The 18,436-nt window shown below is 31.5% G+C and overlaps 1 protein-coding gene across 5 annotated transcripts in view; it reads right to left on the minus strand.

Moving 5' to 3' along the window:
- LOC139527444 (protein kinase C delta type-like) overlaps positions 1–17,739 on the minus strand; it is a 76,288-nt gene extending 58,549 nt beyond the window's left edge. For 2 of the 5 annotated variants that reach the window (XM_071322960.1, XM_071322926.1), the window contains exon 1: positions 9,245–9,438. The gene's annotated coding sequence lies outside the window, so the exon portion shown is untranslated. Of the gene's footprint in view, positions 1–9,244; positions 9,439–17,514 lie in introns of those variants that run through there. The other 3 variants (XM_071322943.1, XM_071322912.1, XM_071322934.1) reach the window with 3 other exon arrangements.
- Between the last annotated feature and the right edge of the window lie 697 nt (positions 17,740–18,436).

Here is an 18,436-nt window from a genome sequence, read left to right on the forward strand (position 1 = left end):
AAATGAAGGAGAACAACCAATGAGACAGACAACAACCCAATGACAAAAAGGAAGGTCAAATGAAGGAGAACAACGAATGAGACAGACAACACAACCCAATGACAAAAAGGAAGGTCAAATGAAGGAGAACAACCAATGAGACAGACAACAACCCAATGACAAAAAGGAAGGTCAAATGAAGGAGAACAACCAATGAGACAGACAACAACCCAATGACAAAAAGGAAGGTCAAATGAAGGAGAACAACGAATGAGACAGACAACAACCCAATGACAAAAAGGAAGGTCAAATGAAGGAGAACAACGAATGAGACAGACAACAACCCAATGACAAAAAGGAAGGTCAAATGAAGGAGAACAACCAATGAGACAGACAACAACCCAATGACAAAAAGGAAGGTCAAATGAAGGAGAACAACCAATGAGACAGACAACAACCCAATGACAAAAAGGAAGGTCAAATGAAGGAGAACAACCAATGAGACACATCATATATATGTATTTAAAAGGTGATACACAATTCAAATAAACAGCTAGCTAAAACCTGAAAAATCTCTAGCCAAAAACTAAAGACAACGTCAAACAAATTGGTTAAAATTGTTTTGACTTTGACTGGACTAAATGGCTTTTAAATGATTATATCAAAAGCCCAGTTCAACCATGTTGGCAGAAAATATAAAGTTAAATTGAAATTTCATACTTTAATAATATAAACAAAAAACACTCAAATTATAATAAAACTGAATATTCAAGTCTTCAACAGTTCTTAAACAGTTTTCCCATGGCTGTATATCTCTATTATATTATTCAGGGATCAAAATTTGAAATTTCCTATGGCTCACTCATTTATTAATTATACATCAGCAAGCATGACTATGTAGGAGTTCTATTATTTCATTAAATCTCTATTTAACAACAGAAATAACTAATAAATGAGACCTACCTATCTTTTTAATTAGTATTAATTCAAATGTACTCAATACTAAGCATAATCCTCTAATAAATCCAACATGTTTTGCTATTATACACTGAAACATTTATTCTGTCCTCATCATTCTATAGCTTCCAGAGCTTTATACTGTTAGTTGCAATTTTATATCATCTAAATAGTAAATTAGCTATTGGAAATAGATCTCACATTTACACATTGACACCATTTCACAGTGAATTTTCCACCCAGACCTGCCAAACACTCATAATATTGAGAATTTTTCCATAAGTCGTAATTAAATATAAAGCATATTCAAACATAAGGAAATTAGATAAGGTGAAATGAGTTTTCAGTAAGATCTCCTTTGGGTATGAGTTTATTGCATTTATTTTGTTCTACAATGTCAAGTTTTCTGTTTGATAAATGTCAATTTTAACATGCCTTTTACAGATTTCAGTAAGAAATAATACTAACACATAGAAAGCAAAATCATTTCTAAAATGTTTCTTTATAACCTAAGTCCTCAATGAATTTATATTATCCATACATGTACTAATGAAACTATTCGCTAAATATATAAGGGAATTATATCAGCTTATATATTGATAAAACATCATATTACAGTTAACTACTCATTGTACATCAATAAAATAGCAACAGTATTAACTACTAGCCAAAACAATATGTACAGAATGTATACCAGGTGTATCTAATGTACAGAATGTATACCAGGTGAGGTGTATCTAATAACAGCGGAGGTAAACAGTGTTAACATGTCTGTCTTTCTTTTACAATCATATACCAGGTAGTCCAGACTTGTTATTGTTATGTCTGCAGAAAATAGCTGCAGTTGCAACTCAAACCTATCTTATACTTACTGTTGAAAAGGACTAATAGCCTGATATTTCAGTGTTGGCCAGTCAAATAAAAGAAGGTTGTGTCAAAACATTAAACCTCAGGAAAAACAAATTTATTGCAAATGACAAATGAAAATTATCAAAACTTATACAATGATTCAATTTTCAGAGAAGAATCTAAAGAAAAATGTGTCAAGTTTCAAGGCTATATCATTAATGAAAAGTGTCATACTTTTCATTTGCAATATTTTTATGTGAATTATCTCCCTTAGTTATATTTCATTGTGACAGTTTTCACTCTTTTGGCAAACATTTCACGATAAGATTATTGTTTAACATCTGAGATAAAGGATTTAAAATTTTTTATTGTAATTGTTCTCCTCCAAATTTGGTCTTACAACAATAAGTCTGAAATTAATTGATAATTAAGCTGAATAAGAACCTTTTAGTTAAAGCTGCCATGTCCTTTGGGGATTTAGAAAAAATCATATTTATTTAAGTAATCTTGTATTTGAAATAACTGTTTTATTTTGTTATTAAAAAAATAAAAACTGGTAGTCTAAACTTTTATTATGAAGGACTTATCTGATAAGGTAGTCATTCATTACTTGCCTGTCACGAGGTAAAACAATTATAGAAGAAAAAGAATTTTATTTGATTGATTGATGTTTAACACCATTTTCACAACTTCTTTGTGCTATTTTGTGGCTGTCAGTTTTACTAGGTGGAGGAAGCCAGAGTGCCAGAAGAATACTGACCTTTAGTAGGAAAACTGACAATTCCTTGTCAATTAAGATTTGTGTTAAGTGCACATACCAGTGCTAGATTCCTTCTCACAACATCAATTTAAAATTCTAAGGGTAGTGATACAGTGGTTCAAATACTTTTAATGATGACTGCACTTGGGAATGGAGGTTCCCTAGTAGGGGATTGTTAAAAAATAGAAAAGGGTATTATCGGATAATGAATTGAATATAATGGTTACTTAGGCAAGAACTGCAATTGTGAAATTGATTCTACATTTATATATTTGAATGTTGAAATAGCATTTACAATCAAAGACTTTTTTTAGAGTAATATACTTGATGACCACCACAGACAAGCCCAACCTTGACCTGTAACCCAACCGGTGACCCATCAAACCTTTCATGTGCCAGCTAGCAACAGCAACCTATGACGAGGGTTGAGGTGCATATCAAGGTCACCTCAATCTTGACCAGCCACCCTGAGACCCATCAAATCTTTCATGTGCCAGCTAGCAACAGCAACCTATGACGAGGGTTGAGGTGCATATCAAGGTCACCTCAATCTTGACCAGCCACCCTGAGACCCATCAAATCTATCATGTGCTAGCTTAAGTCAACCCCCATAATAACCCATGACGAGGGTCTAGGTTCCTACCAAGGTCATCTCAACCTTGACAAAGAAATGCAAATAAATCATACCTGAAGAAAGTTGACGACAAATTGAAATTGTTTCTACAACTATAAACATGATAAAATTATATAAAAGGGAAGATTTTCTCTTGATACACAAAATGGACCAGAAAATAATACTCACAAAGTCAGTCTTCTTTATCTTTTTTATCTCAAGGTTAACTGTACATGTCTGTTCCAATTGATATTTCTTTTTAATTCTATTTACATTAAAACTACTGTTATCTAACTAACTCTATCAGTCTGAGCAATTTTGAGATATTTAATAATATGAGGCTACTAATTTTTTTACAAGATGTAACAAAGTATGCAACGTTTTTGTGTGTTGACAGATGGGAAGGGGTACAAATTTATGACTTCTTTCCTTAGGAATGCAGTGACTTTTAGATCTTATAAAAATACATCTATATATAAATAACACATAGCTCACTCAGAGAGGGTGATAAAGCAGATGATTGCCTCAAGAAAACAGTGTAAATTTAGGTAAAGACAAGGTTGACAATGTTTTCTTTTTCTTTCAAAGGGTAACAATCTGCTCTATTACCCTCTTCTATGTTTTATTTAATGAACATAACATTTAAATTGAGAATGAAAATGGGGAATGTATCAAAGAGATACCAACCTGACCAAAGAGCAGAAAACAGCAGAAGGCCACAAATATGTCTTCACAGCAAGAAAATCCTGCACCCAGAGGCATGCTTCAGCTGGCCCCATGAAAAAATGTACTAGTTCAACCATTCATATTAAATAAAACACACAATTAATAAACAGAGGTGAATCCAGGATTGTGCAAAACTCAAAACAATAATATTTCAGGGGCACTTACTGCAAATAGGTAAAATTTTCAGGTTGTTTACTCAGTACATCTTTGCAATGTTCACTTTTATCCTAACACTTGTATTTTGCATGATACCCAAAATGTCAGAAAAGTATATTTCAGAGTCATTAACCTCAAAAGAAGTCAATAGGTTTTTATCCAACTCTCAGGGTAGATATACAGCTAGTGGTTCTGATCATATTTCAAAAATTTCTAACCTAAGTGCTATACTTTTCATGATAACAGCAAACACCTGCCAAAATGAAAACAAATCAGAATTTCAAGGGCAATAACTCCAAAATGAATTGTTAGATTTCTCTAATTTTCAGGGTGGATAAATCATCTAATGTTGATCATTTCAGGGTAGATAGATATTGTAATGCTGACCATTTTTACACTGTTAAGTTTCTTTCTTATTGATAAAGTTTTTGAGATATTAGCCAAAAGTGTAGTTGACCTTTTGTTCTATTAGTAACGACATGGCATTCAGGTTTGGTGGTCCAAGGAACCAGTAGAAATTTGTCGATAAAAATCACGAATTGCATGCAATCTTGATTTTTTCACAAAAATATTTTCCTGCAAACTCAATTACACGGTACTGGGCATATAACGTATTACAATTGATCAAGTTAATTAATATCTCAGCTGAGCGTCCTTCTCACTCAGACTTCTTCACAACAACACAAAATGTTTTAAAAGGAGTTAAACCGCCGGCCCAAAATTTTTTTTTAATATTTGTCCTTCAACAGCAAGATCGGAATAAAGTTTTATAAAATTGACAAAAAGAAAACATAAATATCAACAATCCTGGGAAAAACATCGGGAGTGGTGAAACATTTGCAGTGATTGACAGACCTAGATAAGAAATGGTTTTTTTTAACAGGATCTTTAAATTTTAAGTTCGATTCTGTACTTGCTCATTAACAATCAGGAGAGGCCAAAAAATCTACAGGAATAAAAGAAAGCATGAAACTAAAAGTAAACATCTATCATTAATATATGTTTATTTTGCAGGATCAGTAGTCTTAGAGCCGGACCAGTAAATTTTTCAGTCCACTGGTCCGGCTGGCCTAAAAAGAAAAAAGCTTAAAAATGACCCCTGCAAAGTGATGACAATTGCTCACATGGCCCTGGTGAGCTAATAATAATGTGTAACCATTATGATGACACAGTATTTAAAGGACAAAACTAGAAAGTCAGAGCATCTAATTAGATCTTTTGTTGAAAGCATAAAAATTTGACACCTGCACAAAGTTGATATACCCCTAAGACCAGCAGAGATCCTATGTTTGAAATCTAACTGTGAATCAATATCAATTTCCTTTTTGACAAGGGACAAGACACTAATCCAGTACGAATTAATTATTTATTTCTGTATAATTGGCAAAGGACAGAAAAAGATAATAGATTTCTGACCAATAATTACTAACAGTAATTATCCTGGCATTTGAACAAATGTCTGTGTATTGTGGTTTTCAGAGGAAACACAAGTCTCAGATAACAAGAGTTTCTTTGAGACATGATTGGGTGACAGCTTATCAATAAAACCCATATTACATTGCATCCATAATGGTCAAATCAACACCACTGAAAAATTAGTCTCCAATTACTAGTTATACTCCTAGCTATGGTTTCCGATTTTTCTTTTTTTTCAAAGAAAAATATTGGTGAATAAAGCAGAAATTGGACATGTGTTCAGGTGTTTTCTAAAAATCAATGAACACTTTGAACATTTCAATAATATGTTGTAAGAATTATCACTGTAGGGTCAGAAAAGGGGGAAAATACATCCTGCAAATAGGATCTACCCTAGCCACTTTCGAGTTCATCCGTCACCGGAAAAAACTCGTCAATTATTCGCGCCTTTATGACGTCATTTACCAGATAGAGGGGGTCGCCTGTATCCCTGCACTATTTACGTTCATCAAGCGTCTTAGTGATCGTCATTGTGCAGGATAAACTAGAAATAATGGATGTTCTGTAGGTACTTAATGACAATTCCTTAATGACAGCAATGCTGATTGTCAATTTTGAGAATTCAATTTGCCGAATAATTCGTACAAAATAGAATTATAGTTTTCCAACCACTCGCTCAACATTGGAATGGAGGTGACGACGCCCATAAACGCACAAATGACGTTCACTAAAACCAGAGTTTTTGACGGAATGCATCGAACTCGAAAGTTGTCTATTTCATTTTACTAGTGTTTCTCAATTTGATTCATGTAGGTGTCAATTTTATCAACCTTTTAAGTAGAAGACCTCCATCAGTGACAGATTTTAGAGGAAACTTGGTGTTAAACCTACTTGACAAGCTGTTTTCTATATTATGCAATCACCATTTTTAAGTATCATGAACATTTATAAAATCTTTTTTAATTTTACATTCAAACGAATATAATTTATATTGATCACTATTTTTTTCATTCATACATTTGTAGCTAAAACAAGTTAGAAATTAGTACATGTATTTAATATAAATGAGGTTAGGGTAGTCCCTCTGCTGTTGTTTTTTATTTGGTCGGGTTGTTGTCTCTTTGACACATTCCCCATTTCCATTCTCAATTTTATTATTGAACCAAATGATTTGACAAAAAACTGCTTTGCCAAGCGCAGCTGGATAAGACCGCAGAGGTTTGACCCTGAACAGTTAGGGCAAAAATGGACACAATATTTAAGCTTGATACAGGTCTGAGTTTAGATTGTAATTAAATATTTGACACATTACAGGTTTTTGACACAAAATAAATGTACTCAATGAACTTGAAATTGATTATATGATATGATTAATATTCAATTGAAGATTTTTTGCTAGACTGTGCTGTTACCCAATACTTAGTAAATATGTTTTTAGACTATGTACATAGAATTAGCAAAATAAATTGAGATCACCAATTTTTCTTTGGAAAATTGGCAATTTCTTAAATCTTGAGGAAAAAAATTGCAACTTTTAACATTGTTTCACACCAAACAAAGCATTCATTAATATTCATTCATTTATGGTATATTCTAAACATCAGTTTCTATTAGCCTTTATTTGAATGAGAAAGTCTATTGTGACCAGCTGTCAATGTATGAGGTAAATCCAATCTATTTGAAATAGGATAGGATCATACAGAGTATTAATAATATTTGCTAGTTTAGTTTTAGAGAGTATCAAATCTAAAGTGAGGGTAAGTCTTATTGAACCAAAGTTTAAATGAAAAAATTAATATGAAACACAACAGTCACAGTGCATATCCCTGGCCCCAATATCTGATTATAATTATAATCAGAGTGAAAACTAGTGAAAGTGTGGGCTACTGCTCACTGATGATACCTTCGCCCAAATATTTCAGTAAACACTTACAGGAAGCTGATGAGTGATGAATCTAAAAAGCATTACACAGTATAGCTGACTTATATAAACCTAGAGACCAACAGAAATCCTTGTATTGTAGTTCCTGAGAAAAATGTGATAAAAATTTACAACTATGCGCGCTATAATTGTAAAATGTTACAAGTGTTCGGTAAACAGGAAGTTGTTGATGATGAATCTGAAAAGGCATCACATGGTATAGCTGACTCATATAAACCCTGTAATCAAAGTTCAGAAATCCTGGTATCGTAGTTCCTGAGAAAGATGTGACCAAAAATATTCATGGGACGGACAGATGGACTGACAGACTGACAGACAGACAGAGGTAAAACAGTATACCCCCACATTTTTAAAGCGGGGGTATAATTAACATGAAAATGAATAGCTGCAAAAATAAGTAAAAGAAAGATGTTTCCTTATTTGACTTCATCAAGTAGTTTGACAATTGTGAAATTAAATCTTTCACTGACTTTGCGCAGTGGATAAGAATGGGCTTAAATAAAGTATCAGCAAAAATATACTTTTTCTTGATTTTTAACAGATTTCTAAAGAAATAAGTTTCTCAACTGGATCAGCCAATATGACAACCCTATATATATGCTTTTAGATATGTAAAACTGCAGACTATATCACACAGCAAAATCTGACAAATCATGCATCTTCAAGATGGATTAAACTTTGTAAGTTAAATACAACGTTTTACTATAGGTTATTCATATATCTAGAATCCTAAAAGGCAGTATAAAATACTTTGTGGAGATTTATTTATTTTTAAACCCATTTCATCTTTTCACTGTTTTAAACAAAGTAGTATACACTAGATCATATTACATCTATATGATGATTTTATCATAATTATTCACTTTGGTAAATCTTTTCGCTGATTTTATAGAAATAATTCATAATTTTCTAATAAAAATCAAACTATGTCTATAGTTTAAGCTTCAATAAAAAAAAACTTTGCTTTAAAATATAACTGTTATTTTTCAAAAGGAAATTTGTTTTAACAGGTAATAAACAGCGATATAAATACTTTGATAAATTGACATGATTAAAGCTTTTGAATAAAATATTGTGTGACATTTCATAAATATGAAGGTATTTTTTTGCCATGACCAGAATTTAAAATTATAGTTTTCTACTATATATACATGTATGTCTCACAATTTCATGACTTGTATCAGTCGATTGTCATGATTTGTGGTTTTATTTTTTTTTATACCTATACAGAATGCCTTTTAATTAATTACTCATCCTGCTTTAAATCTTAAAGAGTCACATATTCTTGGTTTTCCATAAGTTCTTTTTTTCTAACAAATTTTTACATCGGACGTTCGTAGAACTGAATACTTACACTGAAAATATTTAATAAAGTTTGAAATGTAGATTTCCCAAAAAGTATTCTATAATTTTGATAAAAAATGTCATTGCTCAAGTGTGAAGTTTACATACATGTTATCAAGTAAATCGCACATTCTTTTTTGTGTCATAAAATACTACCAGTATATATATAAGAAATAGGACTAAAAAAAAATTTATTAACAATTAACTGTAAAGGGGCAGGGTCAGCAACCCACAGCATTCCCCCCCCCCCCCCCCCCATCCACAGCATTTCTTCCAAAGAAATCTAACTAACTTGTTGCATTAACTTTTAAAGATATAATCTGTGCACAAAAAGATCAAACTGCAAATGCATTCAAAATGAACAACAATTACATGAAAACTATTTTGTACACATGTAAAAATGAGTTATTTAAAAATGTTAAAAGTGCATTAGTGCTCATCATCTAGTACATATTACTTACATACGCTGTTAATTAACTTTATTACAAGCTCTCACACTTACCATTCATTCAAATCCAAAAATCAGCTAAAATTATGTCTGATAATAAAATGTATTCCCTAGAATTACAATAGTTGTGTTAATACACAATTAATCCTTTCTTTCCTGACAAGTAACCCACAGAGGTATACAATTATATACAGGTAAACTCTGAAAAGATCAATGGATTATATGGTTATCATTATCTTGGTGTCTTTTTAGGGGCCTTCTCAAAATACATTAATTAACAAAATTATGAGAGTGAAAGGGGTTTTCTCAAACATTAAATTGCAGACAATTAAACCTAAAAGGAGTAAATTCGGTAAGGGCCATATTCGGCCCCAATTATAAAGTTCATAGTAACAAGCCAATAAAGGTTTTAAGTTGCCTTAAATACATGTGAGAAAGTTAAACAGAACTGTTTTGGTCAAAGTTTAAGTCTAAGACGTTGATTTTTACATCCCAAAAAGGTCAAGATAAGGGATTTTGATGAAATTTGACAAAATGAGCTGGATTTCAACCAAATTAAGGACCAGGAAACATAGAGCGCAGGCGTCGACAAACTTAATATACAAATAAGACATGTGAAATGTCTTCACAAACATTATTTTAAAAGATATTTAATGTCGACGTATGCGCTCTATGTTTCCTGTCCAATAATCAATTGAAATTTACCTATTTTCATTGTTTTCGTGAAAACTCAATATGAGTGCAACTTGTAACGTAGAAACATGAAGTTTTCAACAAAATAGCTTATTTCCTATCTAGTCACTATATTAGCTTTAATTTATTGTGATATTGGTCAATAAATCCGAATTTTAAATTTACGCTAAAAAAGGGGGCCATTTTAGGACCTTACTGAACATACTCCTTTAAGTTTGTTTTTTTTTTCTATCCAATGTTTAATTTTTCAGTTCCAGATACAGTGACATAAGTTTTCTTTCAAAATAATATAGTGTATCTATAGTGTTTCTTATTTCTATGTCATAAACATATCTATAATAGCAATAAACTTTTTATTTCTTTTAAAAACCAGTTTCTGTTATTTTTTAAAACATAAAGAATCAAATTCCAGCTTAACCTGATACAGACAGCCACAGTTAATTGATAAAAAAAAATGTTAATAATGATATTTCAGAGCATATTTTCATTAAAAAATATGTCTTGCTGTTCAAAAAAAAATTGTACATAAATGAAGAACAAGAGTAAGTCTTTAGGCCTCCAGCCAAAATTTAGAAAGTCATTTTGTTTTTCCATATGCAGGATAATCTCGTCGTGTTAATTATTTGATTGATTGTTGGTTGCTTAATGTCCAGTGCATGTTCAGGACAAGAACAGGTAAACAATAAATACAATAGGTAGGTCTTGTAACAATAGAGGTCATCCAGGAAAATATTGTATATGTATAGAAATTTTGCCTTGCAACAGGCCACCTGGGAACCCAACAAACAGGGGTTCTTTACATGCAAAGAGTGTGGCACTCTCTTTACAAGAGGCATCAGATTTAACATCCTCATTCTGACTGGACTTTCGCTGAGTTGAAGACCCATTGATGCTCTTCAGCTGTTTTCTGATCTTTGGTCAAGTTGTGGTCTCTTTTCACACATTCCCCATTTCCATTCTCAATTTTAAGTCAGAAATAAAGTCAATAACAATAAAACTGCCTAAAACTGATAGTAACAATTATTACCAATGAGACAACTCTCCACATAAGACCAGCTGAAACAGAAATTAACTGTAGGTCACTATACGGCCCATACCACATAGTCATCAATAAAAGGGCCCAAAATGACAAATAAAAACAATTCAAAAGAAAACTAATGGCCTAATTCATGCACAAAACAATTATAGAAAAAGAAATATTTAACACAGCAACAAATTCAAACCATTTAAATTGACTTATAAGGAAAACATACAACATTTGTCATAAAATTTGTATTAAGAAAATAAAACATACCTCTGTCACAATCTATAATAACACAACTGAGGCATGAGAAATAAAAATTAACAAACTAGGAACATAAAAAGAGCATTTTCGAAAAGTCCATCAAAATGAAAATGTAGTATATCAAGTTTCATATAAATGCATTGCTATTGAAACACTATAGGAAGAATGTGACTTCGATATGATCAGATTGATGAACTGGGCAAAATTTTGAAGTTGTAAATTGATTTTGCATATCTTACCATTAAAGGAGTAGAATACTTTACAAAAGTGTGATGTTTAAATGTTGATATAGGATTTAACAAACTTATAATATTTTTGTGTTTAAAAAGGGAAAGGTACAAAATTTATCTTCTAACCTTAGTTTGGTTTTCTTCAATCTATCCAATCCATCAAAATTTTCCATGACCACTCTTTAAAGAAACCAAACTAGGACAGACAGAAAAATGGGGAAAAGTAACAATAATTGCCTCAGTTGCCTTCTGATTTTCACACAGACATCAAGTATGTGTTTCACTGCTGAGAAATGTTTTTCAATTGATAAAAACATATACATTGTAGGAAACTTCATTTAGGAGTTAAATACAGGAAAAAAATACTATTACCTGAAGAGAGGAATAAAATTATCAAGCTTAATTACAACATTCATGCAGTTATTACAAATAAAGAAAGACAACTCTGATGAAATAAAATACATTGCTGTCAATGGTGTATGAATATTGCCTACTACATTGTATATGCATTCTGTATTTTTTTTTAAAGTTTGGAAAGATTTCATGTATGTTAAAGTCCATAATGGACTTGCTTTCAGTAATAAAGTTTTTAAATAATCCACTAGATCAGAGATACAAAACCGATGTAACTTTGAGATGAAGAGCAGCAAGAAAAGTGTTGATCCCTTGAGTCTGGTTTAGTCAAATGTCATCATTATGTGTACGGAGATTTTGGCCATAAATTAATAAACTACATTCCTTTGTTATTCAGGAAAAATTCCCATCAGGATGTTATTGAACAATATACAGTAAGTAATATCTAACCAAGAAGGCCTTATAGTTCCTGCAATGTATTCATTTTAAATCCCAAATGTTAAAAAAAAATTATAAACTAGATTTATTAAAAAAATCATAAATCTTTTGATAATACCTTTTCTATTTAGTTTATTCCTAAGAAAAATCAGATAAGCAATTTACATCTGGTATAGACAATAACTTTTCTTATGTATGCAGTCTCCATATCATATCTGTCAGGTTTTTTTTTTAATTAACACATTGAATGTTCATGCATACTTAATGACTGAGTGATACTAGTTAAAAAACATTTTGAAACTTCCTTCAGGTTGAAAAATAAATATTTGAAACATCCAGGAACAAACTAAACCTTTTGATTTATCAACATTCAGACCAGGAAGTAAAATATGGGTACATTTATATCAAATGAATGGACCATATAAATAATGTTGAATAATGAAAAGTAAAGAACTCTTATTCAATCTAAATTTTCTGTAATTTATTTTATGTATAAATTGTTGGTTAATACAGTGGGGCCAAATGAAGTACGAAGTTAAAGAGCATTGAGGACCAAAATTCCTAAAAGTTTTACCAAATACAGCTGAGATAATCTATTCCTGAGGAAGAAAAACCTTAGTATTTCAAAAATTCAAAAGATTTGTAAACAGTTAATTTATAAATATGACCATATCAATGATAATTCATGTCAGCACAGTGATTCATGATTCAGTGATTCTCTATATAAAAAGGCCACCCCTGAATCCGCCTATGGAATAACTACAAGAGAGGCTGTTTAGCACAACGTAACTTTTATTTTCATTGATTTCTAAAACTCAAATGGTCCAATGACACAGTTATCGTCCTTTGGTTTTCGTTGTCTACGAATATAATCCCTAGTGTAAATAGTGTATAACTTGCATGTTTTATTTGATACACTTTCCCAATTTATTTCTTGATATTAAATGCATGAAATATTAAGTTACATGTTTAAAAAATTTTGGGTGCCGAATCTTTATGTTAAGTAGTGATTTGGTCCAGTTCAAAAAGGTCAAATTTTATCACATCTGAAGCTGTCAAACTGAATTTTACACCCCCTTAACACAGAATTGTCAATATTTTGAGTTAGAGCTGGTAGAAGTTTCTATAATTTTGACATTATTTGTCTCACTAGTAGTACACTACACTGTAAAAATCTTTTTGAGAAAGAGCAGGTGCAATTTTTTTAATTTGAATTTATTGCCTAAAAGAAATGCACTACGAAATAACTGTGTTCTCCGGCAAAATCAGGCTATAATAATGTGTAGTTGAAGTTAAGGTGGTACCCAAGACTTTCACTAAAATTAATTTGGCTCGTTTAATTTTCTTAAAATTTTGTCAAAGACCCTCTAACAAAAATATCAAAATTTCTAAAATTTTGAACCAACCGTTTTGTCAGAAAAAATACATTGGTTATATAGCCGTTTGACAAACACCAATTTTGATCATTGAGAAGCTTAATATTCCTTTTACAACACAATGTAAATAAAATGTTTAGCTGACTTTACAGAGTTATCTCCCTGTAGTTTTAGATACCACCTTAAATCACATGTCATACTTTTTATGCCTTTAAAGAAGCATTAGCTGTAAAGTTCATGATCATGAATCCATTAATTCCAAATTCCAAAAAGTCCAAAAGAAACAATTTATAATGCATGGATTCGTTATTTATACATACAGTATGCAATACATGCATATTTCATTAACAGTTAAAAAGTGACACCACCAAAATTCAAACTTGATCTGTGTTTTGTGGTAATTATCATATACAGTGGCAGATCCAGGGGGGAGGGTCTGGGCATTGGAACACCCCCTGTTTTTTGGACAATGCATTTGTATTGGGACATCTAGTTGGGACCCCCCTTCATCCTCGGGATTGGGAACCCCCTTTTTTAAAATAGCTTGATCCGCCCCTGCTACATGTATATATTTTTACATTGTAAGTGTAGTACAAAAATCTATCTGCAGGATTAATGCAAAACAAACCCCTGAATGAAAAATGGAAAACATTATTTACCTGGAATTGTTTAACTCCTTTCTCTAGGGAAGATTTTATTAATGACTAATTAAGCAGAAATATAATAATTCAAATAAGACACTTTGTTTTATCCAATTTAAGTAGACTGATTTATTACAAGTGTAGACAGCATTTAAATTACAACCAATTTAAGACACTTTTTATACAATAATTTATTAAAAGTTAATAAATCATTGATAATTTTACCAGTAAACTAGACAAAAATGTACTTGCGGTTTGCATGAATATAGTTTCACAAACACTAGATTTAAGTAAACTTTACAGCTTTTACATTAATGCTAGCAAGACAAATCTTTGTTTGGCTTGCTTGCTTTGTTTGTATCAGTGTTTGCTCAAGCATGGTAATTAAGATGGGCGGGGCTTCAGCTTGTATACATCATACCATGGAAGTATCGTACTTAGATTGTATTGGACGTTATGTCTAAGGTTAAGGACACTTAATTTTAAAACATCACATGACAAATATTCTCACATGTTTTCTCACCTGTAAAAATACAATAATTTGTCAATGAAAGAAAAATTTAAACTTTTTTCTTGTATAAGGCTGAGAAACTGGCCTTCAACATTAATTGACCTAATATTGTTTTTATAACATATCAATCTATTAGTTCAGTCAGTTATTTCCATGTCTGTCCTTCGATTATGCAACTCAAGAAAATATTCCAAAAAATGGGAAACAATTGTATCGAAAAGAGAAAATCGAGTGCACCTTTTTTTATGTTAGGGTGTGTTTGAGATGAATATTTTGTCTTGTAAATGTACAAAACAAGAGTATTTGATACATCATCTCGCTTCAGGCTCTATCATTTTATATAACAAAGCTACAGGTTGACTTTATAACATAGAAAAATCACAGTACTAAAAGATGAAATATAGGGGTCAAGTTAGTGAAATACCTATCCAGTGGATCACAAAATCAGAGTAGGTGTGTTCGAATAGCTATTTTACTAAAAGTGCTTGACGACAGTCTTTAAGTTGTCTTCCGTTTCTACGATTGTGAAAATGAACTGGCGTAATAGGAAGATAATTTCGACGAAGTAGAATCCTGTCTGTATTGTATATTTACAGGTAAGGAAACATGAGAATATGTATCATGTGATGTTTTAAAATTTAGTGTCCTTAACCTCCAACATAACGTCCAATAAAACTGAAGTATGATGTATACAAGCTGAAGCCCCGCCTATCTTAATCAGCATGCTTGAGCAAACATTGATACAAACAAAGCAAGCAAGCCAAACAAAGATTTGTCTTGCTAGCATTAATGTAAAAGCTGTAAAGTTAAAGTACAACTTGATATTGTTGTTTTTAATAGCATTTTGGAGTTGTTGTCAGAAAACTGGAAAATCCCTCTTTTTTTAATTAGTAAAAACCCAAAACTCAGAAACGTAAAATGAGCATATAAAAACTTAAAATTCTGATATTATTCACACCCATTTAACAAATGTTTAAAGGCCATACACAAATAAGAAGATGTGGTATGATTGCAAATGAGACAACTGTCCACCTATGACCAAATTTCAAATGAAGAGGTTGTAAGCAATGATAGGCAACCAAAGTGCCTTTAACAATGAGAAAAATCCATACAGTATACCTACATGTAGTATACATTTAGTACAAAAAAATTGTGTGCAAACTTATAGTACATGTTTTTGTTCTAAATCTGCATAGATTGTATATTGGTTCAAATTGAATACCCCTGCTCAAAGCACTCTTAAAATATTGTTCCAAAATTGGAAAATTACCCCTTTTTAAATGAACGAAACCCAATAACTCTGAAATGTCAAATCTCAAATTTTCCTTATTTAAGCTCAATAGTAAGTTTATATAAAAGACAGAAAAAAATTGCTCACATGTTTTATATGTTTTTACTAACAAGAGTGTGAAGTTAAATGCAATAATCATAATTAGTTTCTGAGATACTGCGCGACATGTGAATCCCCCATTTTTTTTTTTTGCAAAAGACTCAATATCTCTAAAATAAACTTTTGCATCATCACCAAAAAGTATGCAGATCTTTAGATTTATATAACTAAGGAGTGTGTAAAGTTTTAAGCAATAATCATAAATCGTTTTTGAGATACATGTACGGTGTGACAAGTGAAAAAAACACACCCCTGTTTTAGTTACAAAGTCCCTTAAGGAGGCTCGCGGGTATAAAATTTTCAGAAAAAAAATTAACATTTATTTTCATTACAAATTTTATTTATTACCTTTAGTAGTTGTTACTTTATCATATCTACAAAAATCTTTCCAAAAAATCCATATGTGTTGGCCACAGGTGACTTCTAAAATGTAGATATCATTGAAAAAGCTCCAAATTATCTCCCTTTAGTGCAAAAATGCCATTTTTTTTGGCATTAAAATTGAAATATCTTTTTTAACTCATCGGTGACCTATATTTTTTGTTATTGTTTTCGAACAAGCTGTACATAAACTAATTAATTGTAAAATTTAAGCAATTTCTGTAATTTAGTTCTTTTTTTATTTCGATATTACCTATATTTCTCCTATACATGTATTAAAGTTCAACAGACAAAAAAGGACATTAACAAAAATGTATGCTCCTTTCCATGAAAGATTGTGAGCGTAAATGAACAGTGACCTCATTTTTTTATTTCCTTTTTCTATTATGTATAGGATAAAGTTCTTTTATAGAAAAATATTGCGAAATCTTATATTAAATAAAAAAAATTATTTAGACCCGCCCCTTAACTCAAAAAGTTTTAATTTTATTTTCACGAACAGAAGTTTTTCTCCAGTTACCGTGGGACATGCATGTCTCCGGGACATGTTTCCAATGGACAGACAGAGGCCAGACTTTTGCATTCCATATTATGACCCGTCAAAATTTTGACAGAGGTATAAACATTTACCAAAGTTTTATGCTAATTGGTTGAAGCGTTTTTTAAGTTAATGTCTGACATGTTGACAAAAAAACAGGCGTACAGCGGTATACCTTAATATGTCCTGTAAACGGGTGTATAAAAAGCTTGTACAAATCCTGTACCCTAGCAAGCACCTGTTCTACTATCAAACACTTACAGTAATCACTTCACTACTATAGTGGTAAACGTTTAGATATCAATATTAAGACGTAAACAGTGTGACCTGAAAACAAGTCACTTTTGTATGCAGCAATGAGAATTTCGAAAGCACTGTTACATGGCATTATTCGAATGACTCGTTACATGACTTACAGTCTATGACTACAAACAAATCGGTTTTTTACAAATCACTTGCATTTATATGCACATGTTTCAATGTATACCTGACTCTCATTAAAAGCTGGCTTAGTTGTCCTGTACACTTTTCTTCAACTTGTTATTTAGTTTTGATTCTTCTTGCCTCGTTCAACTAGCTGTTCATCGATATACCGGAATTCATGTGATGTCACTATGTGGGGGTTTCCCTTCTCAAATTAACTTCTCGATATTCTCACCTGATGACGTAAAATACGATTGTTACCTGTCGTCTTTGTCAAATTTCTAAAATTAAGTTCAACTCGTGACATTTGTTTTCAGATAGTCCAATGAAAATGCTTCGATTTAAAATGTCCAACTTTCTAAATATACATCATACAAATACCTCGGCTATCTGCTTTATTATCACTATTATAAGACAAATCCTTGTTTATATATCACTTAATTAATATTCCGACTACTTGCTTAGTTCAAATATCATTTAGTTTGCCAGATTTGCAAACCCCTTGTGAAAAACAACAATTCAAAAGCACACAATTCTAATGCAAGAAAGCTGCTAATATCATACTGGACTAACCATATCTTCATATTTGTTTGGAATTTATTTTTTTATGCGGGGGGGGGGGGGGGGGGGGATTATTTTATTCTTATTTCTCTAAGCATTTAAAAATTATTTCAGTAGGAAATTAATCAAATCGTGTGTCGTTTTCTTATTAAAATTAAAGGGACATTAATACAAGATTGAGATCAGTCTCCTTCTTGCTAGCTGTTTGTATTTTAACAGAGACATATTATAATATGTATTACAGTATTTATATATCTCTCTGATTTAAATTAAGTCGGGAGTATGATGGTTCTTGAAAAACAAAATCCGCCACAAACCATATTAAAATTCATGAATGGCCGGTATTTTTATTACAGCGACAACACAACTAAAGGCAAACTTTAAAACAGTCAAATTTCTGAAGAGTTTTTTTTTCTGAATGCGTT

Source organism: Mytilus edulis, chromosome 1, assembly GCF_963676685.1.
Source record: "Mytilus edulis chromosome 1, xbMytEdul2.2, whole genome shotgun sequence".
NCBI lineage: Eukaryota > Metazoa > Mollusca > Bivalvia > Mytilida > Mytilidae > Mytilus > Mytilus edulis.